A 24,539-nucleotide genomic window follows, 5' to 3' on the forward strand; every position below is an offset into this window, starting at 1 on the left:
CTTCAGGCTCTTCTCAGGTAGGATGATATACTATTTGGACCGCTAGTTTATAAAAGGTGTCAATAGCCCTGCTGTTTCCCTCTCATCACTGAAGAAGCTAGCTAGCCAGTCTGTCACACAGGCCATAAACATTGGTCAATCCGTGTTCCATTTGACAGAAGTTGATGTTTGCGTTCTAATTCTTAAATTTTAAAAAGTATTGTTTACGTAATCATCTACCCTCTCCCACACAGCTATTAGAAGTCCAACCTGCTATAGGCACCACTTAATATTATAAGTGGTGCCTAAATTAGGTGTCAACGTTTTGACACCTATTTTTATTATAGGGGACAATATGCTTTTGTCTACTTTATTGTTGAATGGGGAAAAAAGTGCCTTATTTTAACTGCATAAAATATGGATTCTAGGACCTTCTCATGCAATATGGTTTTTAGATTATTGTCAGGGGTGAAAATAAGATGGAACGGTTTGGTATGAAGTATCGGCAAGAGCAATAGTGGGGGTATGCAGTCTACAGTTCTCTTGGAATCTATTTGACTATTTATCATTACCGCATGTAAGTCACACGAAAAATTCACAAATAGATGTGGAATACGCTCCAAAATGTGGGGTGGTTCAATGGTAACATAGACATTTTGCCAAGGCAGAGATAAGTGCGTGGACAGCAGTGTACGCATCAATTCAGGTTGCAAGACTTGTTTAGGCCTAATGAAAGAGTGAAATACTATAAGAAATGTGTTTTATCGTTTTCACATCTTTTCAGTTCCTTAACCGGTCAAACTGATGTCATATGGAAATCTCCCTGGTCCCTAAATGCCCTCGCTCCGTGAGTGAAGAGGAAATGAAATCACTTTTCCCACGTCAACTAGATTGTTGATGATGCATTGATAATTCTATCGATTTATGACATTCTGGTGAGCAAGGCTTTGTTTTGTATTCTAGACCGGGGTTTCCCTAACTCGGTCCTGGGGCCCCCACTGGGTGCATGTGCTAGGGCAAAAAAAAAAAAAAACACAGCTGATTCAAATAACCGTCTCATCATCAAGCTTTGAGTATTATAGTCAGCTGTGTAGTGTAAGGGGTCATGTTAGGAGTTCAGAAATGTGCGTTTTCAAAATGCAGACCTTCATTTGAAACCACTTCACATGCATTTTTTCCTTAACAGAAAATACATTCGTGCAACACGTTCGGCAGAAAATAGCTACATTTTCATGAAAACCAAATAGCGTTGCACTTGTTAACGGCCACAGCCAAGTAAATGAGCTTACAATGAAAAAGCAATGTATTTTTTGCATTGCCATATTTCTAATGTTTATCATAGATATAATGTAGCCAACTACATTTCCTCAGTTAATTTTACCAGAGAAACACTGAGAAGTAGCTACATATCAGTCAGTGCCGTCTGATGGTAGAATGCCAGTTTGTGATTTCTCATCCAAGTGGAGAAGTATAACTGAAGCACAACATTAGTCTGATGCTGAGCAGAAATGACAATAAGAAGAGTAATGAGTAAGAGTAATGAGTAAGAAGAATCCCTGAGTAATGTGTGCAGGTAGTCTACATGAGCCTTATGAAGTAACTGTTTGACTATCAGATGAAAACATCATGACTGGTTGTGTTTGACACATTAAAAGGTAGGTTAATACATTTTAAAAGTTAAACAACAAATCTTGACCATTAAGCCCATAGGGATCCTATTAAATTAATAGGGATTCTATATGTAATTCTATTATTAGGCCCATAAAATGTTTAAATAAAAGCACGTGCACACATAGGAAGTCCATGTACTGGGAAGAAATTAAATATACTTTCACCCCTGATTTTAAAGTTAAACATATCCTCTGTGGTGGAATTATTCTAATCAAATGAGACTTCGATTTCTTCAAAACAATTTAACTTTATTTATTACTGCAGTAATGGCATGTTAACAGTCACCCAATGGTGTAGACTTCAGGTCCAAATAAACAGGGTTAGGTTACAACTTTATAGTGTTCCTGAGTCCTTGTGATGAAGAACAGATATAGAAATTATACAAAAGGTACATTGTGATCTCATGCAACAAACATCAAGATTTACATGCCGCCAAATATCTGTCTCTAGTTAATTTACTGCTTTTTTTTATACAGAAATACTAATGTAACCTAGGACACTAGGTCATTCCCTCAAATGATTAAGTCCAGTGTTCTCCTTCCATATGGAATAAATAAACTGGAGATTGGGTCTCCCTGGCACCGACAGACAGGCACACACACTAATCATAGAATGGAATGCAGTCTTTAGGTTATCACCAAGCCATCGTAAATCTACTGTCAGCGTTAACAGACTCATGATAGTTCTAAGAACCCAATTCTGTTTGCTCTCAGAAAAACAGACAGTGTGAATGTACTAATATAGGAATAGATTCTAATATAAAAGTAATGTGATTAACATTATTGTTGTAATTCTACGACACCTCCCTTTTTTTGGGGGTAGGCTAGTGGTTAGAGCGTTGGGCCAGTAACCAAAAGGTTGCTGGATCGAATCCCCGAGCTGACAAGGTAAAAATATGTCGTTCTGCCCCTGAAGGCAGTTAACACGCTGTTCCCTGGTAAACCGCCATTGTAAATAAGAATTTGACTTTCACTGACATGCCTAGTTAAATAAAGGTTAAATGTATAAAAAATTTATAGCCTACACACGTGGAATCTATCTTACATGGCTGAACACTTTGTTCATATTGCTGACTGCATTAAGTACTAATCAGTAGTAGCCTAATGAAATTAAGAGCCAACTGATTTTACATGATGAAAGTTCACTATCTGGCAAGGACCGATCACATGCTGTGGAACAGCATATAAGGGCCAACTGTCTTAGTAAACCTAATGCCAAATCTGTAATGGCATGCAGACAGTTTCCTGTAACCTTTTGAATTAGCTTTATCGCATGCCTGTAGTCAACTCGCATGCACCCCTTGTTTTCTGTCACATTTGAAAAGTGGTGCCTCGGTGTTACGGAAATCTTATAGGCTCATCCTATGTATGGTGACGTTGTAGACCCAATTCTTTTGGAATGTGTTAGCGATGCACAGATATGACATTTTTGGCCGATAAACAATATTTTCCTTGCCCCCCCCCCCAAAAAAACTATACCGATTTATTTAACATTTGTGGCCTTTTAAGCATTCTAGTACAGTTAAATAGTTGAAACACACACACTGACCAAAAAGTTATTGTTGGCATTTACGTATGTCCCCATTACCAGTAAAACAGAATCAAAACATTTCTTTCACTTACTTGCTGGGCTGTTTCATTGTTAATTTGTTCAGTCGTTTCATTCTCAACCAGGATTTCATCATACATGTCAAGCAGTGAAGTTTCAGCTCTGTCTGTCCGTGGCCTCTCTTCCTCGGTGCGCACTGTCACTGTGTCCGTTTCCATCTTGTCCAGCTGTGTCTAACATTTCACGTAAACCCTGTTTCTTGTCTGCATCAAAGTAGCGGTCCTTGTACCTAGCATCGAGCATGGTGGCAACACAGTAGAGGCTCAGAGAGAATGCCACTGAATCGCTTGTTCACAGCCTCGAGTACTTTTGCAAGTTTTAACCCCACGGTCTGTGTCGGCAGTTTTGTTGAAGGCGTTTCAATGCCATGACAGAGGGTATCGTGTCTGGTGCAGACGCAGTTGATTAGCTTATTTCTTGAGTCAGTTGTTCAAATGGCGCTAGGAGTGTGTTCATGTTCTCAAATGCCATTGAAATGGCAGCAGCGGTATGAAAACCAGCACATTCTTGAGCATGCAATACGGCTTTCCTCAGTACGAAGTCCTCGTCGACCCACTGTGCTGTCAGACTCAGCATGCTCATGGGGCTGACATCGCTGGTCCGAATGTCAGTCGTAAAGCTAATAGCAGTGACGTCCATAGCAAGTAGCTCATAGATGTGCGTTTCAACAATGTGTAACTCCAGTAGGGCAGCATCTGAAAAATAGCGCCTGCTTGGCAGTGTGTACCGGGGCTCGAGGTGCTCGACCAGTCGGCAAAAGCCAACATCATCCACGACAGAGAACGGTTGATTGTCAAGGGCAATGAATACCATTATCTTGGCGTTAGTGGATTTTGCCTTAGTTGTCTCGCTGAAATATTCTTACTCTTTCAAGTGACTTGAACTTGTTTAGTTGTTGGAAGTGTGCGCTAAGTATTTTTCTGCTTTTGTTCTGTGTATCGCTGTATTTTTTTTTGTGACGTCATCTACCTACTTTATATAGGTATGCACGTCAGCTTTGATATCAGTTTTGCACATCGGCGTTAAACTAGACATCATGCCGACGTTGGCATTTTAAGGTAATGTCGGCCGATTCCGATATGCTTACCAATTTATCGTGGATCCATAGAATGTGTTAAAGATTATTTTCACTAACTTGTCACCTTCTTTGGAAATTCACAATTTCTGGCTGGTATTCTGATTGTAAGTAAGAAAAAGCTAGATCTAGACCCAGCTAGATTTATATGGATGGCCAATGTTGCGGTTACTTTATTAGGCATGACATTAACAATATGGTTTATATCCAGTCTGTCACAACATATGGACAGAAAATAGTGTGACTACATCCCAGAGTTAAGCCCATTACTCTGATTCTGGCATTGAAAGGAGCTGTCCATTTGTTTGTGGTTTAAATATTCAAGAGGTGGTGGAGAATGAATGAATGCCTGTCACCTGCAGTTGTCAGGAAAAACCTTGGTGCATGGATTTGTTTCTCGCAGGGGGTGACCCGAGGATTGGGTTAAGCTGAAGCTGGGTTTCTCAGGTCTGATTAGCCTATTACAAGAGAGATTTTTTTTTTTTAAGTATGGAAATTAGCTTATGGATTCATAGGCTACATGGCTATTATTACAAACTCCTTTTTCTGCAGATATCTCTAGTTCCTTTGAAATTAGCATCTATAGATTTATGCGGAGGAGGCAGCACTATAGCTAAATATGACACGTCATCCGCATCGAGTGTTATTTTTGGGTATCTACCCTAACCCACTGACTGTTCAGCAAGTAGCCTATAGACTAGCAATGTGTAGATGGCATGGTTGTTTAAGAGTGAGATGCAATATACCTATTTTGTGGAATGAATAGGCCTTTATTTTGTAATTTATGAGATATCGGCTAGGTCTTCATATTTTTGCAATGTTTAATAGTAATGGAATAGGCTGTGGTATGTAGACTGTATGGAAAACTCAGATGAACAATTATCTATCATGATTGGTTTATAATTTTCATAGCCTAGATCCGGAGTGTCAAACTCATTTTGCCCCGGGGGCCGCATTCGGTCTTCAACGAGGTCCGGACGGCCGCTCTGAAAATGTGTTATTTCCTGACCTTCACAATTTGCAAAAAAAATATTCCTCTATCCATAGTTTTGAGAATTATCGATGCTCCCTGACTGTCTGGCTTTCATTTCAATGATTATTAGAGAACAGGATACAGTCAAACTGAATGTAGGCCCATTATCATTTCAACATGGTTTCAATTTAGTTTATAGTCATTTAAACGTATGAGTTCACCCCCCCCTCCCCCCCCCCAAAACACACACATATTAGGGATGCAACGGTACACAGTATGTTATCACACCGTTCGGTACGCCCACTACGGTTCAATACGCACCCATGAACCGCGGAATTACGGGATGCCGGTCATCTTCCTATAATTTACAAAACCTACTTATTGCGCTGCAGACTACACGCACGTTGTACATTCAGATCCACAGAACCAGACGCGCAGCTTGTGGCCGTTAGGGGGCTCCTGAGGGCTGACAAACTTTACTCCACAGCAATGTCTCAATGTAGTGACCGCAACCCCCCCCCCCCCCCCCCTTTAAATAACTAATCTACAATGACATCTGTTGAAAACCTCCCTAAAAGAACCCCATGAAGTGAGGGGAAACTAAAAACATTCTCTCAGCTCCAACGTGAGAAATGGGGAGCGCTAGTGAGACAGAGAAGCAAATTTGAAGAGGAACCGACGTCTTTCAAATCCGCTGTGTAAGAACATTTTGGATTCAGCGTTCAATACGATAACGAGGGTAAGAAGACCATAAAACAGTCTGCAAGCATTGCTTTGCCACTGTCAGCTACTTGAGTGGAAACACTCCTAACATGATGTCTCATTTACGTGGCCATCACCCGGCCGTATCCCTTGCAGGTGGAACTGGAGCAAGGAGAGTCCACTCGTTAGCGAAAACACAATCTCTCGCTGCTGCCGTCCAACAAAAATTTGCAACAAATTCAGAAAAACATAAAGAAATAACGAAATCAGTGGGAGTATTCATAGCCAGATTTGCAGCCCTATTCGGTGGTTACTGACTCGGGATTTCGTCACCTGATGAGAAACATTTAACCGCGTTAATGTCCCCTCCCACACACATTTCAGCAGCAAAGTAATTCCCAAACACTATGAAACATCACGGAGAGAAGCTGAAAACGAATTGACACAGACACCCTCTCTAGCTCTCTCCACTGATAGTTGGACCTCCAGAGCAACTCAAAGCTACCTCACTGTGACGGTTCACTATGTACTGGATTGGGAGATGAAGAGTCACAGGTTGTCCAAGCTAAGAAGCACTTTTTTCCTTTAATGTTTTTTTCTCCCCTTGATTTCATACAGTAGAGACAGAAAACAGGCCTAGTCAGTCATGCTGTCATTTTTCTGAATGGAAAGCTTTGCCTATAGGCAAAATAAAGAGTTAATTGTTTAAGGGTGATGTGTTTTTATTTTGTTCTTACATGTAAAGATACAGAAACCGTTACCGTGGTCCACAAACTGTGATGCATACCGAACTGTGGGCCCACTGTGCCATTGCATCCCATATATATATATAATATATATATATATATATATACACACTGCTCAAAAAAATAAAGGGAACACTAAAATAACACATCCTAGATCTGAATGAATTAAATATTCTTATTAAGTACTTTTTTCTTTACATAGGTGAATGTGCTGACAACAAAATCACACAAATTATCAATGGAAATCAAATTTATCAACCCATGGAGGTCTGGATTTGGAGTCACACTCAAAATTAAAGTGGAAAACCACACTACAGGCTGATCCAACTTTGATGTAATGTCCTTGAAACAAGTCAAAATGAGGCTCAGTAGTGTGTGTGTGGCCTCCACGTGCCTGTATGACCTCCCTACAACGCCTGGGCATGCTCCTGATGAGGTGGCGGATGGTCTCCTGAGGGATCTCCTCCCAGACCTGAACTAAAGCATCCGCCAACTCCTGGACAGTCTGTGGTGCAACGTGGCGTTGGTGGATGGAGCGAGACATGACGTCCCAGATGTGCTCAATTGGATTCAGGTCTGGGGAACGGGCGGGCCAGTCCATAGCATCAATGCCTTCCTCTTGCAGGAACTGCTGACACACTCCAGCCACATGAGGTCTAGCATTGTCTTGCATTAGGAGGAACCCAGGGCCAACCGCACCAGCATATGGTCTCACAAGGGGTCTGAGGATCTCATCTTGGTACCTAATGGCAGTCAGGCTACCTCTGGCGAGCCCATGGAGGGCTGTGCGGCCCCCCAAAGAAATGCCACCCCACACCATGACTGACCCACCGCCAAACCGGTCATGCTGGAGGATGTTGCAGGCAGCAGAACGTTCTCCACGGCGTCTCCAGACTCTGTTACGTCTGTCACAGGTGCTCATGTGCTCAGTGTGAACCTGCTTTCATCTGTGAAGAGCACAGGGTGCCAGTGGCGAATTTGCCAATCTTGGTGTTCTCTGGCAAATGCCAAACGTCCTGCATGGTGTTGGGCTGTAAGCACAACCCCCACCTGTGGACGTCGGGCCCTCATACCACCCTCATGGAGTCTGTTTCTGACCGTTTGAGCAGACACATGCACATTTGTGGCCTGCTGGAGGTCATTTTGCAGGGCTCTGGCAGTGCTCCTCCTTGCACAAAGGCGGAGGTAGCGGTCCTGCTGCTGGGTTGTTGCCCTCCTACGGCCTCCTCCACGTCTCCTGATGTACTGGCCTGTCTCCTGGTAGCGCCTCCATGCTCTGGACACTACGCTGACAGACACAGCAAACCTTCTTGCCACAGCTCTCATTGATGTGCCATCCTGGATGAGCTGCACTACCTGAGCCACTTGTGTGGGTTGTAGACTCCGTCTCATGCTACCACTAGAGTGAAAGCACCGCCAGCATTCAAAAGTGACCAAAACATCAGCCAGGAACCATAGGAACTGAGAAGTGGTCTGTGGTCACCACCTGCAGAACCACTCCTTTATTGGGGGTGTCTTGCTAATTGCCTATAATTTCCACATGTTGTCTATTCCATTTGCACAACAGCATGTGAAATTTATTGTCAATCAGTGTTGCTTCCTAAGTGGACAGTTTGATTTCACAGAAGTGTGATTGACTTGGAGTTACATTGTTGTTTAAGTGTTCCCTTTATTTTTTTGAGCAGTGTATATATATCAAATCAATCACAGTGGCTTGCGAAAGTATTCACCCCCTTGGCATTTTTCCTATTTTGTTGCCTAACAACCTGGAAATAAAATATATTTTTTGGGGGGTTTGTATCATTTGATTTACACAACATGCCTATAACTTTGAAGATGCAAAAAAATAAATATTGTGAAACAAACAAGAAATAACAAAAAAACAGAATTACTTCAATACTTTGTAGAGCCACCTTTTGCAGCTTTTACAGCTGCAAGTCTCTTGGGGTATGTCTCTAAGCTTGGCACATCTAGCCACTGGGATTTTTGCCCATTCTTCAAGGCAAAACTGCTCCTTCAAGTTGGATGGGTTCCGCTGGTGATACTACAGATTCTCAATTGGATTGAGGTCTGGGCTTTGACTAGGCCATTCCAAGACATTTTAAATGTTTCCCCTTAAACCACTCAAGTGTTGCATTAGCAGTATGCTTAGGGTCATTGTCCTACTGGAAGGTGAACCTCCATCCCAGTCAAAAAATCTCTGAAAGACAAACAGGTTTCCCTCAAGAATTTCCCTGTATTTAGCACCATCCTTCAATTCTGACCAGTTTCCCAGTCCCTGTCGATGGAAAAACCCACAGCACGATGCTGCCACCACCATGCTTCACTGTGGGGATGTTGATGAGAGGTGTTGGGTTTGCGCCAGACATGGCGTTTTCCTTGATGGCCAAAAAGCTAAATTTTTGTCTCATCTGACCAGAGAACCACCTTCCATATGTTTGGGGAGTCTCCCACATGCCTGTTTGGTGAACACAAAGTGTTTGCTTATTTTTTTCTTTAAGCAATGGCTTTTTTCTGGCCACTCTTCCGTAAAGCCCAGCTCTGTGGAGTGTACGGCTTAAAGTGGTCCTATGGACAGATTCTCCAATATCCGCTGTGGAGCTTTGCAGCTCCTTCAGGGTTATCGTTGGTCTCTTTGTTGCCTCTGATTAATGCCCTCCTTGCCTGGTCCATTAGTTTTGGTAGTCGGCCTTCTCTTGGCAGGTTTGTTGTGGTGCCATATTATTTCCATTATTTTTAATAATGGATTTAATGGTGCTCCATGGGATGTTCAAAGTTTCGGATATTTTTTTATAACCCAACCCTGATCTGTACTTCTCCACAACTTTGTCCCTGACCTGTTTGGCGAGCTCCTTGTTCTTCATAGTGCCGCTTGCTTGGTGGTGCCCCTTGCTTAGTGGTGTTGCAGACTAGGCGGCCTTTCAGAACAGGTGTGTGTGTGTGTGTATATATATACTGAGATCATGTGACACTTCGATTGCACACAGGTGGACTTTATTTAACTAATTATGTGACTTCTGAAGGTAATTGGTTGCAGCATATCTTATTTAGGGACTTCATAGCAAAGTGGGTGAATAGATATGCACGCACCACTTTTTATTTAATTTTTACAAGTTTTATTTTTTCTCTCCACTTGACCAATTTGGACTATTTTGTGTATGTTCATTACATGAAATCCAAATTAAAAAAATTATAACAGGTTGTAATGCAACAAAATAGGGAAAACGCCAAGGGGGGTGAATACTTTTGCAAGGCACTGTATATACACACACGCACACACTACCAGGCAAAGGTTTTAGAACACCTACTCATTCAAGGTTTTTCTTTTATTTACTATTTCCTACATTGTAGAATAGTAGACATCAAAATTATGAAATTACATGATTCCTTGTGTGTTGTCACCAAAAAAGGTTAAACAAATCAAAATATATTTTATATTCTTCAAAGTAGCCACCCTTTGCCTTGATGACAGCTTTGCACATTCTTGGCATTCTCTCAACCAGCTTCACTCTGCGGTCCAGCGCATCCCAAACCATCTCAATTGGGTTGAGGTTGGGTGATTGTGGAGGCCAGGTCATCTGATGCAGCACTCCACTCTCCTTCTTGGTCAAATAGCCCTTACACAGCCTGGAGGTGTGTGGAATCATTGTCCTGTTGAGAAACAAAGTATAGTCCAACTAAGCGCAAACCAGATGGGATGGCATATCGTTGCAGAATGCTGTGGTAGCCATGCTGGTTAAGTGTGCCTTGAATTCTAAATAAATCAGTGTCACCAGCTAAGCACCATCACACCACCTCCATGCTTCAGTGGGAACTACACATGCGAAGATCATCCGTTTATCTACTCTGCGTCTCACAAAGCCACGACTATTTGACCCAAAAATCTCAAATTTGGACTCATCAGACCAAAGGATAGATTTCCACAGGTCTAATGTCCATTTCTCGTGTTTCATGACCCAAGCAAGTCTCTGCTTCTTATTGGTGTCCTTTAGTAGTGGTTTCTTTGCAGCAATTCAACTATGAAGGACTGATTCACGCAGTCTCCTCTGAACAGTTGATGTTGAGGTGTCAGCAATTTCTGAGGCTGGTAACTCTAATGAACTTATCCCCTGCAGCAGAGGTAACTCTGGGTCTTCCTTTCCTGTGGCGGTCCACATGAGACCGTTTCATCATAGCGCTTGATGGTTTTTGCGACTGCACTTGATGAAACTTTCAAAGTTCTTAATGTTCTGCATTGACGGACCTCCATGTCTAAAGTAATGATGGACTGTTGTTTCTCTTTGTATATTTGAGCTGTTCTTGCCATAATATGGACTTGGACTTTTACCAAATAGGGCTATTTTCTGTATTCCCACCCCTACCTTGTCACAAGACAACTGAATGGCTCAAACGCATTTAAGAAGGAAAGAAATTCCACAAATTAACTTTTCACAAGGCACGCCTGTTAAGTGAAATACATTCCGGGTGATTACCTCATGAAGCTAATTTAGAGAATGCCAAGAGCCTGCAAAGGGGGGTGCTCAAGATGGCGGCATGAGAGGATGTAACATTTCTAGTTGAGGAACAATTTTATGGTTTTCTCACAAAGTTTATAGTTTTAGACTGCAGTTGCAATTTGTTTTTTCACAAATTATATCTAACCATACAATGTAGCTATTTTGAATAATTTTGTAATTAATCAGACCATTGAAATATAGTTTTGGCGATTTCCAATGAACAAGCTAGCTATCAAAGTTTCAGCGTGTGTAGTTAAGTTAGTCTGCTAACGTCTTCATAGCTAGTAGCACGTAATCAGGACATGACCAAACTGTTGCTGAGATGATGGATGTTGAAACTTCCAAGGAGAAAAGAGGCATTGTTGAAACTCACTCATATGCTTGCAGTGTAAAAAAAGGTGGTGAATGTGATTCATACCCAAATACCCCAACCAAGGAAGAAGAAGAAATCAGTTGATTTCAATGCTGAGGAAGTAAAAACTCTGAAGCAGCAGAACGCAACATTGAAAATTCAGGTTGCAAAGCAGGAGAAGAGACTCACTGAAATGGAGTCAAAGGTACACAAGAATGACCGGTATAGTTGGAGATGGAATCTTCGAATTTATGGAATAGCAGAAAAATCTGACGAGAACATCAACGCAAGAGTGAAAGACAGGGCAATGGTCCCAAAGGAGGAGCGAAATGTTGTTGCAGGTTCTCTGGATGTAGTGCACCGCCTGGGTAGGCTGAGATATGGGGAAAACAACCAGCCACCACGACCAGTGGTGAGATTAAACTCCAGGACATCGAGGGATATGACATGGAAAAGTGCAAAGAAAAATTACTATTTAGAAAGAACAACCTGAGGTTCAAGGAGGATCTGACAGCATTTGATAAAGAAGCTCGGAATTGTCTGGCCGACGATTTGAGAGAGCAAGGAAGGAAAGGAAATGTGCATACTTTGCACTAGCCAAGGCTTTTGTTAATGGAAGGGAAATTCACGCTGACGCCTAGCTTGTTGACTGCTGGATTTTTGAGTTTTATTTGCATCTGATAAAACTTTATATTTCTTGAGGAAACAGCATTGTTTGTGTGAGCCAAACTTTTTTATATATATATATTTTATGGCAGGGAAATTCGCACTGACACTTAATGTTAGCTTGGTGGCTATTCGTTTTACCAATCTATGGTACAATGTTATTTGCAATTTGTGTGTGTGTGGTTGTGTGTGTGTGTGTGTGTATATATATATATAACTGCTCAAAAAAATAAAGGGAACACTTAAACAACACAATGTAACTCCAAGTCAATCACACTTCTGTGAAATCAAACTGTCCACTTAGGAAGCAACACTGATTGACAATGAATGTCACATGCTGTTGTGCAAATGGAATAGACAAAAGGTGGAAATTATAGGCAATTAGCAAGACACCCCCAATAAAGGAGTGGTTCTGCAGGTGGTGACCACAGACCACTTCTCAGTTCCTATTCCATTTGCACAACAGCATGTGACATTCATTGTCAATCAGTGTTGCTTCCTAAGTGGACAGTTTGATTTCACAGAAGTGTGATTGACTTGGAGTTACATTGTGTTGTTTAAGTGTTCCCTTTATTTTTTTGAGCAGTGTATATTCATTGGCAATATTAACATCAAAGATAAATGTAGTAATAAACAGATTAGGAATATTGTTTGTGATACTACAATTCCCTCAGCAAGATTATTTTGCTCATATCTATGGTGATATACAATTGGGGAAAGCATGGAAAATTGCTAACAAATATTGTATCAGTAACAAAGTAATGGAAGTTTAATTTAAAATGTTACATGTTTTGGAAAGATTCAAGCTGAATGTTGACTATAACTGTGATGTCTGTGGAATGGAGAATGAGGCCATTTTGCATTTGTTTTTTGCCTGTATTTATAGTAGAATTTTTGGGGGGGATTGACGTACAGAATTTCATTACAAAAAAATAGGCTTTGATATGATTTATTTCAGAAATTCTGACATAGATGGAGTATATTTAATTCAACTGCTAATAATACTAGGTCAATTTCATATTCACAAATGCAAATGGTCTAATTCAAAACCAAACTTTATTCACTTTATAAATGAATTTAAACATTATGGCACTACTTTAACTAAAATGAAAAACAAAAAGGCAATTAACTTGTATTATTAATGAATATGATTTGTTTGTTTAGGATTCCTGGCAATGTAAATAGTTTGTATGCTTGTTTGCATGTGACTATTCCTCTGTTTGTTGATATTTGTTAAGAAATTTAAAAAGTCGGCAAAGGGTGGCGTCTTTTTAGTCTCAAATATAAAATACATTTTGATTTAACACTTTTAAAAATGTATTTTACATATTGTCTAATAGTTCGTCTTCTATTTTTCTACAATGTAGAAAATATAAAAAATAAAGAAACCCTGGAATGAGTAGGTGTCAACTTTTGACTGATACTGTGGTATGTATGCATGTACACTACCGTTTATTTTTGGGGTCACTTAGAAAAGCAGATTTTTTGTTGTACATTTTAAAATAACATCAAATTGATCAGAAATGCAGTGTAGACAAGAGAAAGATCACTAATAGCCATCTCTCTGGTTGTAATTCCGATAGTGTCCACAAGATGGCAGCAGTGCGAAAGTTTCAGATGGATAACTTGGTGTATGACTGATCCTCAAGACTTTTAGTGTGAAGTCCCCATGTACATTTGGGCAAATTGTGAAGGAGACATTCGCATTCATATTAAATTTTTCTGCAAGAATATCGTCATCTGTTTTACTTGGACTTTGATTCAGCTTTCCAAGTATTAGTAGCCATATAAGTTCAACATTTGCAAAATAACCAGTTTTCATAACTCTGAATATCCTTATTATTTTTGTCCAAAATGAAAAGGCATGCTGTCGTACAAGGTTAGAAGCTACTTTTTACGACATATACATGGTTTCCGGATACTCCCGTAAAGCCCAGATCATTGGCTATTTAGCTAGCTTTGTTTGACCCCGATTGGTGCTGATTTGACAGATAGTCATTCAAGTGATGGCCGCCCGCGTCATCGGCGTGCCATGAAGGCGTCACATGAAGGCGTCGCTCTCTGACCAAATATGGTGTCCTATAGGATATACTACACCCCTAATGATATAATGAAGTTTTGTTACCTTCTAGGATCTCAGCGGAATCGATACGAATGTGATTTGACTCGTTGAAACAAAGTTTAGGGTGAGATGTTCACAGATTACTCTCATTGCAAATTGAACGAGTGGAAATACAAAATCGATCGTGCATGCTATATGGACCTTTTTTTAGGAAATGAATAAGGATTTTATCTAACAAAATGACACTTCATGTTATCTCTGGGACCCTTTTGGGTGATAAATCAGAGCAAGATTTCAGAATGTAAGTACACATTTCACCTTCAGAGTTAGGTTTGATAAATTCATCGCGGTGAAAAAGTGTTTTGTTAGCTTTCAAACAATAGCATGGCATTTTTTTGCAGTAGTAGCTACTGTAAATTGGACAGTGCAGTTATATTAAGAAGAATTTAAGCTTTCAGCCGATCTAAGACACTTATATGTACCGACATTTGTTTCTCTAAAATCTGCGATCTTGACAACGCGCTGCATGACTTTACAACTGTCCCGTTGACGGGATGCCGATCCTTTTAAGCAGACCACCATAGTCCCTGTGCCCAAGAACACTAAGGTAACCTGCCTAAATGACTACTAACCCGTAGCACTCACGTCTGTAGCCTTTGAAAGGCTGGTCATGGCTCACATCAACACCATTATTCCAGAAACCCTAGACCCACTCCAATTTGCATACCGCCCTAACAGATCCACAGATGATGCAATCTCTATTGCACTCCACACTGCCCTTTCCCACCTGGACAAAAGGAACACCAATGTGAGAATGCTGTTCATGACTACAGCTCAGCGTTCAACACCATAGTGCCCTCAAAGCTCATCAATAAGCTAAGGATCCTGGGACTAAACACCTCCCTCTGCAACTGGATCCTGGAATTCCTGACAGGCCACCCCCAGGTGGTAAGGGTAGGTAACAACACATCCACCACGCTGATCCTAAACACGGGGGACCCTCAGGGGTGCGTGCTCAGTCCCCTCCTGTACTCCCTGTTCACTCATGACTTCACGACTCTAAGGCCAAGCACGAACGACTCCAACACCATCAAGTTTGCTGATGACACAACAGTGGTTGGCTTGATCAACAACAAGACAGCCTATATGGAGGAGGTCAGAGACCTGGCTGTGTGGTGCCAGGACAACAACCTCTCCCTCAACATGATCAAGACAAAGGAGATGATTGTGGACTACAGGAAAAGGAGGACCGAGCACTCCCCCATTCTCATCTACGGAGCAGGTTGTGGACACCAAGGAACTTGAAGCTCTCATCACCAACAAACTAACATGGTCCAAGCACACCAAGACAGTCGTGAAGAGGGCACGATAAAACATATTCCCACTCAGGAGACTGAAAAGATTTGGCATGGGTCCTCATCCTCAAAAGGTTCTAAAGCTGCACCATTGAGAGCATCCTGACTGGTTGAACCACTGCCTGGTATGGCAACTGCTCGGCCTTTGACCGCAAGGCACTACATAGGATAGTGTGTAGGGCCCAGTACATCACTGGGGCCAAGCTTCCTGCCATCCAGGACTTCTATACCAGGCGGTGTCAGAGGAAGGCCCTACAAATTGTCAGACTCCAGTCACCCAAGTCATAGACGGTTCTCTCCGTTACCACATGGCAAGCGGTACCGGAGTGCCAAGTCTGTGTCCAAGAGGCTTCTAAACAGCTTCTACCCCCAAGCCATAAGACTCCTGAACATCTAATCAAATGGCTACCCAGACTGTTTGCATTCCCCCCCCACACACACACACAAACTGCTGCTACTCTATCTATGCATAGTCACTTTAATAACTCTACCTACATATACATATTAACTCGACTAACCGGTGCCCCCGCACATTGACTCTGTACCGGTACCCCCGTGTATATAGTCTCGCTATTGTTATTTTACTGCTGCTCCTTTTATTTCTTATTCTGATTTTTTTAAACTGCATTGTTGGTTAGGGGCTTGTAAGTATGCATTTCACTAAGGTCTACTCCGGTTGTGTTCGGCGCATGTGACTAATACAATTTGATTTGATAGAGCTCTAGAGTTCCTCTGTGGAGATGGGAGAACCTTCCAGAAGGACAACCACCTCTGCAGCACTCCATCAATCAGGCCTTTCTAGTAGAGTGGCCAGACGGAAGCCACTTCTCAGTAAAAGGCACATGACAGTCCGCTTGGAGTTGATGAAACCAAGATTGAACTCTTTGGCCTGAATGCCAAGCATCACGTCTGGAGTTAACCTGGCACCATCCCTACGGTGAAGCATGGTGGTGGTATCAGGCTGTGGGGGATGTTTTTCAGCGGCAGGGACTAGAACCCGATCGAACATCTCTGGAGACACCTGAAAATAGTTGTGCAGCGACGCTTCCCATCCAACCTGACAGTTTGAGAGGATCTGCAGAGAAGAATGGGAGAAACTCCCCAAATACAGGTGTGCCAGGCTTGTAGCGTCAGACCTGAGGCTGTAATCGCTGCCAAAGGTGCTTCAACAAAGTACTGATTAAAGGGTCTGAATACTTATGTAAATGTGATATTCCAGTTTATTTTATATACTTTTGCAAAAATGTCTAAAACTGTTCTCACTTTGTTATTGTGTGTAGATTGAGGGGGGGGAACTATTTAATCAATTTTAGAATAAGGCTGTATTGTAACAAATTGTTGAAAAGGTCAAGTGGTCTGAATACTTTCTGAATGCACTCATATAATGGCCAAGGGTCGTCTGACACCCCTGGCCTACAGACAACCTAGCGATAGCCTTCTTTCAGGTATGTCACAAACTGATGGCCAGGGTTTAAACTGTGTACTGAGAGGTGATTGGAGGGATTAACGATTTGGTTTCACTATGTTTGCGCGTGCGTTCATACAGTCTGCCACCACAAACACATTTGACTGGCCCCAGGCTTCAGCATATAATCGTGCTGCTCAATTCACTTTCCTATTCTGTCCTCACACATCCTGTTGCTCACCCAGCTCCCTCACTCACAAGTCTACTGACGGTGACCAAAGGTAAGGAGGAAGAGCGACTTTAGCCAATATGGTTAACAACTAAATAGTTTGCTTAATTTCAGTTTGAGACTAAACAGGCAGTCATTATGTAGAGATTAGAGTAATTGTGCCATCGAAACCGCTGTGAAAATACATCTTCCATAACTAAAACATTTTTTGTATTTTCAGCTGTTTGAATCTGGTGTACAAAACCGAAAGTAAAATATGCAGAAACTAACCTTAAGAACGGGAAGTATAGAAATTAGGGTTGTGCTGAGTACTCGGACAAAATGAGTATCATAACTGATATGGAGAATTTTCCGAATAAGATTTTGACACGAGTATTTTTGTTGTAATTTAACTGATCGGAAAACTATTTTCAGCTGCCAGCATTTCTCGCTCTCACTCAAACAGTGTAAAGAGCTGCGTGCTCTAAACAACTATTGGCTAGTTCTTCTGTCTGTAAAGGAACGGGCGGGGTATCGATTGAGCCTGCTGCAACGATTGGATTACAATAAACTGCTCTGTTTCACTCACTCGTCTCAGGGCACAAATTTCATCTTCTAACGTGTACGATCCGTAGCTAGTCATTGTTGTTCAATTTAGTTATTTCCAGACGACTTTGCTGAGGCCATATGGTTGTTTTTGTCTGTCTACTTGACATTGTTTGGTAGACCTACCTTGTCTGGCCGTATAATTATTCCATTGCTGACGACGTCTGTCATTATGTCGTGATCAAAGCCGATGCTTGCTATTATTATTTATTCTCGCATAGGCATGTTTACCGAGCGACATATCATTAGGGCAAATAAAAGACCATTGGCAATTTTTAGCATGTAATTGTTGGTGGGGCAAACACCCCAATTGTAATTTTTATACATGCCAGCAAAGCCACTAGACAAGACAACACTAAATAATACATTCATTACACTATCACGGTGACTAACTGTGCCCACAAACTGTTAGGGCCTACTTAAAGTTGTCCCAACAGCAGAGCTTTTTTCTTCAGCGGAGCCTTGTCTGGCAGGGAAACAGTTAATTCAGCCTCATGTACTGCCTTTAAAAAAACAGCTGATATTGCAGACCTGCCGAAACAAATGTGGTTTCTACTGACAATTGAGATGTACGAACTGTGGCATAAGGGGACGACGAGCGGATAAGAGGCAATCCATTTCAATTAATCTACTTTCTAAGCTACAGTATGCATATTACATCGTTTATGCAGCAGCATACAATACATTTTTGGACTCACCTTGTTGTGCTGTGCTCACTTGAACAGGAAGGTGGTGCGTTGGTCCTTTGTGGGCAAATCTCATCAAAGTCTGGCATTCTCTGGGGACAACAACAATGTTGAATCATGACACCAGTGATCTTCAGGTCAGCGCTCTAGAAAGAGGCCTAGGTTCCTGACATAGAGTTGGATGACCGTTCAAAATATATTTTCCCAGTCTGATCTTGTTTTTTCCCCACTTTCCAGTTGTCTTGAACTCACTGAAGTCTGAGATTTCCAGTTTTTAACTGTGCAGAAGTCATTCTGGATTGACAGCATGGCCAATATTCAACCTTTTGATGGCCCAATACATTTTTATGCTTGGAAAATGACTTCCAAACCACTCATTGTTGAATGTGTTTTCCAACTTGTTGTGTAATGTTTATGGCCGATGAGCACATTACGTTTTATCTATAATTTCTCTTCATATGACAAGGATTTTCCAGTAGATTGTTGACTTGATTCATGATGACTGCTAGCTAAGATTTTGAACGTATGTTGTCCAATCAAAGCTGCGGTAGATCTAACGTGATTTGATGTCATTTTATCTGTGGACCATAACCTTGAGCCTTCTTGGATGGGCACTTCTAATGTAACTATGGCAGCACCCAAAGGGTTTGAATTTACGAGCTCTTCCTGTAGATTTTGCAGTGACATAGTGTCCCCATGAGTGACAGAACACTGAGCCAATCACGGCACTAGAGAACATTACCAACCCCTATGCTCCGTATTTTCCGCTGGCTGCTGCACCACCACAGAAAGCACTGAGCTAGGCTGAAACACCTGCATTTTGCAGATGCCTTTAAGAAAGGAAAACAGAGACCATGTTTTGTATGCGTTTTATTAATTTAAAGATTTTATTTTTTACTTTACACGTATTAATGCCAAAATAACATGCAAAACGGGCAACAAAAAAATATATACAATTATAAAACGGGTGACAATGTTTTATGGCCCTAGCTAAACAGGTGGGGTTCAAAACCGGTGGGGCTCTAACCCACCAGCCCTGCATGATGGGTCGCCACTGAAAATGACAATTGTATATTGTTTATCTTGATTTACAAATGTCAGGCGAGAATGTTGCTCTTGCAAGTGAAACAATATATGGGTCAAGTGAATTAGCCTACCTTCATCTAAATCTCTGTCTGGAATAAATGTAGCAGCCATGCATCCGGCTAATAAATAGCCTATCTTGTTGATAATTGAATAGGACTAATTAAGTAAATTGTGCATTGTCGTCTGTCGGGGTTGCAATGTGTGTGAATGAATGATTTTTATTTTGTATGAATTGTATTTTTTTTGGTCATCGCCAATTGGCAACCCATCCCTTATGGGTTTAATTGACACAAACATTACATTTAATTCACGTGGTGATAATTCTTCCAGTGTTTTCTGCATTGCGCATCGCATAAAGAGTGAAAAGATTTAAATGTAAAAATCAATACATAAAAGTAAATAAGGTTATCCAAACAATAAATATCACTATATACAGAAAAATGAAATGGAAGGCTTTTGAACCCAGTCTGGCACAAAGAAGATTCATATGGGAGACAAGCCTATACACAATCTATATACACATGTACCATTTACCACATAGACGCTAAATATTTTTACAATTTAATTATAGGCAGCACTTCTTATTTTATTCCAGGTTTTATCTAAATCTTCCTCAAACAGAAATACACAATGGACAAACATTTCAGTTTCTCCTCATCACTCAGCCACACAATGCCAGGTATATCTGGTGTGCTTTCTGGAATAAGACCAATTGTTTATCGTGGTAGAAAGGGCTATGTAACTTGAAGAAATAGAGGATAAAATGGGTTTTGTTCTCTATTTCTTCAAGGTCACAATAGTTACGTAGTCTTTCCTCTTCAATTTCACCTCTATACCGACCTGTTTCAATACGCAGAGGCAATATCCCTGATCTGACCTGTTTCAATACGCAGAGGCAATATCCCTGATCTGACCTGTTTCAATACGCAGAGGCAATATCCCTGATCTGACCTGTTTCAATACGCAGAGGCAATATCCCTGATCTGACCTGTTTCAATACGCAGAGGCAATATCCCTGATCTGACCTGTTTCAATACGCAGAGGCAATATCCCTGATCTGACCTGTTTCAATACGCAGAGGCAATATCCCTGATCTGACCTGTTTCAATACGCAGAGGCAATATCCCTGATCTGACCTGTTTCAATACGCAGAGGCAATATCCCTGATCTGACCTGTTTCAATACGCAGAGGCAAAATCCCTGATCTCACCTGAGCACATAGCGATCTCTTGCTTTTAGGTAGGTTATACACAATGTATCTCTCACACACGAATTCACCCTTAATCAAACAAAAGGTTCTCAATTTGGGTTTATGATTAATCTCCTCCACCCATTTTTTTTCTTCATATTGTATCAACAGTTAAAATAATATTGATGTCTTCTTCCTTTATTTGGTTTTTGTACAGATGTTCAGTCAGAATGTTGAAAAAGGTCCGACATTTGAGTTGCCCAGGCTCCCCCTATGGGATAGATCCCATTTGAAAAACTTTGCTAGCTATTCTGGCAGTTGGCATATTCCAGTCTCACCATACACGCCTTCCATCTCAACTCACAGCCCATGTCCCCAGTTATTGCAAGTATAGTTGCAAACTTGTGGACACGTAAAAAGTAACGTACTGCTCTGTTATGGACATGTTTGTTTTTGAGATACCTCTTAGCACCCCACACTCCTGCTAAATAGTCCAGAACAGGAGACATGCATGTCTGATACAGTTTGGAATACGTATCATAACCAATATCTTTGAGGTTTTTTTCTTCTTCATATAACTCCCCCAAGAGCTCTATTTGCTGAGTCGGCCAGGGAAGATGTTCATCAATCAAAAGACCCAAATATTTATCATTTCTAGTAAACTCAATGTTTACACCAAAAAACTGAAAAACACTTCTCTTAGTACCTGGTTTTCTAAAATGCATTCTGTGTTTTTGTCTGGTTGATCATGAGTCTTATTTTTCTTTTTTTTACACAAATTGACTGCACATAATAACATGTTCTTCAGGTCTTGTTCAGTTTCTGCCATCAAAATAATATCAGCATGTAAAAGGATACTTAGCATTTCATCATATCTTACTCCAATATTTAACTGTTGCATTTCTTTTGCCAAATCATTACTAAACATGGCAAACCGAGTCGGTGATAAGGTGTCTCCTTGTTTTACACCCGAGGATGTGGGAAACCAATCTGTACCAATTGGTACTTTGTAAAGAGACTGGATTGCGTGATAAGGTCAACCCGTCTTTAACAAACTATAGGCTAAAAGATCCCTATTTGCGAAATCAATGAAACATGCAAAAGTAGTCTTTGTGTAATCTATTTCTTATTATTGTACAGATCGAGAAGATATGATCTATACAGGCTCTGGATTCACAAAAAAATAAATAAATGTTCTTCCACCAGAATGTTTTGATTCTCCTAAAAGGTCATTAGCCTATTGGTTGAGAATGAATGAATATAATTTATAAACTTATGCTCCTATAATTCAGTGGCACTCTGGTCTTTTTACGAAGATTTGGGAATGGGATTCACTATAGACTTATACCAGGTAGATGGCAGTATACTGTACTCAAAACAAATGTGTAGAAAATCATATAGGACATCAATTAATTAAGGATATTTAAAACTTCATTAGTTCATCAATGCCAAACGCTTTCCCATTGTTTGCTGCGTCAATCACCTTAACTTCTGCCACAGAAAGCTCCTCGTGTGTGTACAGTTGAAATACACCTTAGCCGAATACATTTAAACTCAGTTTTTCACAATTCCTGACATTTAATCCTAGTAAAAATTCCCTGTTTTAGATCAGTTAGGATCACAACTTTATTTTAAGAATGTGAAATGTCAGAATAATAGTAAAGTGATTTATTTCTTTCATCACATTCCCAGTGGGTCAGAAGTTTACATGCACTCAATTAGTATTTGGTAGTATTGCCTTTAAATTGTTTAACTTGGGTCAAATGTTTCGGGTGAATTTTGACCCATTCCTCCTGACAGAGCTGGTGTAACTGAGTCAGGTTTGTAGGCCTCCTTGCTCGCACACGCTTTTTCAGTTCTGCCCACACATTTTCAATAGGATTAAGGTCAGGGCTTTGTGATGGCCACGCCAATATCTTGACTTTTTGTTGTCCTTAGGTCATTTTGCCACAACTTTGGAAGTATACATGGTCATTGTCCATTTGGAAGACCCATTTGCGACCAAGCTTTAACTTCCTGACTGATGTCTTGATGTTACTTCAATATATCCACATAATTTTCTTTCCTCATGATGCCATCTATTTTGTGAAGTGCACCAGTCCCTCCTGCAGCAAAGCACCCCCACAACATGATGTTTCCACCCCTGTGCTTCGCGGTTGAGATGGTGTTCTTCGGCTTGCAAGCCTCCCCCCTTTTCCTCCAAAAATAACGATGGTCATTATGGCCAAACAGTTCTATTTTTGTTTCATCAGACCAGAGGACATTTCTCCAAAAAGTACAATCTTTGTCCCCATGTGCAGTTGCAAACTGTAGTCTGGCTTTTTTATGGCGGTTTTGGAGAAGTGGCTTCTTCCTTGCTGAGCGGCCTTTCAGGCTATGTCAGTATAGGACTCGTTTTACTGTGGATATAGATACCTTTGTACCTGTTTCCTCCAGCATCTTCACAAGGTCCTTTGCTGTTGTTCTGGGATTGATTGCACTTTTCACACCAAAGTACGTTCATCTCTAGGAGACAGAACACGTCTCCTTCCTGAGCGGTATGACGTCTGCATGGTCCCATGGTGTTTATACTTGCGTACTATTGTTTGTACAGATGAACGCGGTACCTTCAGGCATTTGGAAATTGCTCCCAAGGATGAACCAGACTTGTGGAGGTCTACAATTGTATTTATTTTCTGAGGTCTTGGCTGATTTCTTTTGATTTTCCCATGATGTCAAGCAAAGAGGCACTGAGTTTGACGGTAGGCCTTGAAATACATCCACAGGTACACCTCCAATTGACTCAAATGATGTCAATTAGCCTATCAGAAGCTTCTAAAGCCATGACTTCATTTTCTGGAATTTTCCAAGCTGTTTAAAAGCACAGTCAACTTAGTGTATGTAAACTTCTGACCCATTGGAATTGTGATACAGTGAAATAATCGGTCTAAACAATTGTTGAAAAAATGACTTGTGTCATGCACAAAGTTGATGTCCTAACCGACTTGCCAAAACTAGTTTGTTAATAAGAAATTTGTGGAGTGATTGAAAACGAGTTTTAATGATTCCAACTTAAGTGTATGTAAACTTCCGACTTCAACTGTACATACGTGTGTGTGTGGGTTCTAACATTGATTTCCATTTTAGTTCTCAGGGAAAATGTCTTTATAAAAAATCTTCCTCAAAATATGCCACATTTTCGTTACCTAAGAACAAACTAGCAAACCCCTTCTCCCACTCCTTAAGTACCTGTGTAATATCAGAGTTCAGCCCCCCTGACTTCCATTGGAATCTTCTAATGTTGTTTTGGTCCGAACTTGTTTATTTGGCTCAAACTGTTGAGGATTTCTTGTCTATCTTCTCAAGGTGTAATAACTGCCCTCTCTGATATCTCTGTTTGAATAGGTGTAGTGTAAAATGTTCTCTAGTATTCCTATCTTTACACTGTAAAAATAAGTACTCAGCCTTGTGCATTACTGACCATATTAATGAATGCGTGAAGCAACATACTAATGCCCTCTGAGTGATAGTGCACTTGAGGTATAGGCTTTACCAGCATTTAAAGCGCACTTCTGGGTTTTCTGATTTACGAGTATCAAGTGTGATAGAACGGATACAATTACGAGTATGATGAGATCGGCACGTAGAACAGTTTTACCGCTTCTTAGGCTTGCTTTCAATGAGAGTGACAGATC

The 24,539-nt window shown here is 40.9% G+C and overlaps 1 protein-coding gene across 1 annotated transcript in view; it reads left to right on the forward strand.

The window, feature by feature from the left end:
* The window catches only part of LOC120020270 (guanylate kinase-like), a 29,483-nt gene that overhangs the window by 1,130 nt on the left and 3,814 nt on the right, over positions 1–24,539 (forward strand). The window lies entirely within an intron of this gene.

The sequence above is a fragment of the Salvelinus namaycush genome, chromosome 25 (assembly GCF_016432855.1).
Source record: "Salvelinus namaycush isolate Seneca chromosome 25, SaNama_1.0, whole genome shotgun sequence".
In the NCBI taxonomy this organism is placed as follows: Eukaryota; Metazoa; Chordata; class Actinopteri; order Salmoniformes; family Salmonidae; genus Salvelinus; species Salvelinus namaycush.